At 34.0% G+C, this 2,002-nt stretch overlaps 1 non-coding gene across 1 annotated transcript; it reads left to right on the forward strand.

Annotated features, from left to right (window-relative positions):
• The first annotated feature begins 1,628 nt into the window (after positions 1-1,628).
• Positions 1,629-1,701, forward strand: Trnav-uac (transfer RNA valine (anticodon UAC)). The gene has a single exon. It is a non-coding gene; the product is annotated as a tRNA-Val (tRNA).
• Positions 1,702-2,002: the final 301 nt, after the last annotated feature.

The following is a 2,002-nucleotide window of genomic DNA, read 5'->3' on the forward strand; positions in this document are numbered from 1 at the left end:
ATATTATATATGTACATATATAATATGTATATATGTGATTTTTATATATTACACACAATGGAGTTTGTATATATTATATACATATATAACACACAATGGATATATATTACACACAGCCAAGGAAGAATGAAATAAAGAAGAATGAAAATTATAAAGAAGAATGAAATTATAATCATTTGCCAATCAATGAATGAACCTGGAGAACCTCATGCTAAGTAAACTACACCAGATTCAGGAAGTTCAGGGCCAAGTGTTTTCCCTCATATGCAAAATCTAGATAGAAGTAAGGAATTCTTCTAAAAGAAGAATGCATGAAAATTGGGAGAAAACTGGAGCAGAGGAAAGGGATTGAGGAAGAGGAAGAAGGAATAGGAAGAGGAAGAACTGCAGAATGCAATTGACCAAACTATGCTATGTGCATACACTGAAATATCAAAATGAATTCCACTTTTATGTATAACTGTAATGCACCTATTAAAAAATGAAAAGAAACACCAACAGAGTTGAGGAAGGGGGTCATGGGGATGTTAGGAGGGAAGGGAAGAGTAATACTGAGGATTGAAATGAAGCAAATTATGTGCATTTATGAATGTCAAAATCAACTTCACAATTATGTATAACTATATTGCTCTAATAAAGTAAATAAATATGGTTATATAATATATTCACATAAAATATGCATTGGACACACATAGAACTGATTTCTCTGAGCACTTAACTCCATTCTAGGAACTATGCACTTAGTATTATGTAATTCTCACAGCACCCTCCCAGGTAGCTGCTCTTATCATCTCCATGTATAAAGAAATTGAGTCTCAACAGAGTAAAGTAATTCATCTAAAGTAATGCAGTTTTTACCTGGGGGAGCCAGGCAGCCTAAGCCATCACATGGCAAATGGAGAAAAAGCACCCGGGGTGGAAGGTGGGGGGATGAAATAATTTCTTGCTTATTTCTTTGCAGGAGTAAGTGTAATGACAGAGAAAGTGGTATTCATGTTTTGAGCAACTGGAAAGTCTGGAAGGCCCAGCAAGGGTAGCTCAACATTCACAAATCAGTAAATGTAATTCACCACATAAACTGAATCAAGGATAAAAATCACATAATTGTCCAATAGATGCAGAAAAAGCCTTCACCAAAAGTCAACACCCCTTAAGATAAAAGCCCTGAAGAAACAAAGGATAGAAGGAACCTACCTCAAATTCTTAAAGGCTCTATATCACAAACCAAAGCCAATGTCATACTGAGTGAGACAAAACTGAAACCATTTCCTCCAAAATCAAGAAGAAGACAAGGAAATCCACTCTCACCATTCCTGTTCAGCATAGTACTTGAAATTTTAGTCAGCACAATTAGGCAAGAGAAAGAAAGAAAAGGGATACAAATAAGGAAGGAAGAAGTGAAGTTATCCCTCTTTACAGATGATATGATCCTGTATTCAGGAGAACAGAAAGGTTCCACCAGGAGACTTCTGGAGCTGATAGACAAATTTAGCCATGGAGCAAAATGCAAAATTGATTTTGTATATAAATATCAATACTTTTTCTATACACCAATAATGAATCCACTGAGAAAGAAATCATGAAAACAATTTCATTTATGATAGCATCAAAAATAAAATACCTTGGGCTGGGGTTGTAGCTCAGTGGTAGAGTGCTTGCCTTACATGCATGAGGCCCTGGGTTCGATCCTCAGCACCACATAAAAATAAATAAATAAATAAAAATAAAGATGTTGTGTCCACCTACAATAAAAAAATAAAAAATTAAAAAATAAAATACCTAGGAATAAACCTAAGGAGATGAAAGACCTTTACAATGAAAATTAAAGAATACTAAAACTTAGAATGACCTACCTCCATGTTCATGGATAGTCAGAATTACTGCTGTTTAAATGGTCATATTACCAAAAGCAATATAGTTAATGCAATCTCTATCAAAATACCAAAGATATTATTCATAGAACTAGAAAAAAATAATCCTAAAATTCATATGGAAGAACAAA

Source organism: Callospermophilus lateralis, chromosome 5 (assembly GCF_048772815.1).
Source record: "Callospermophilus lateralis isolate mCalLat2 chromosome 5, mCalLat2.hap1, whole genome shotgun sequence".
Taxonomy (NCBI): Eukaryota; Metazoa; Chordata; class Mammalia; order Rodentia; family Sciuridae; genus Callospermophilus; species Callospermophilus lateralis.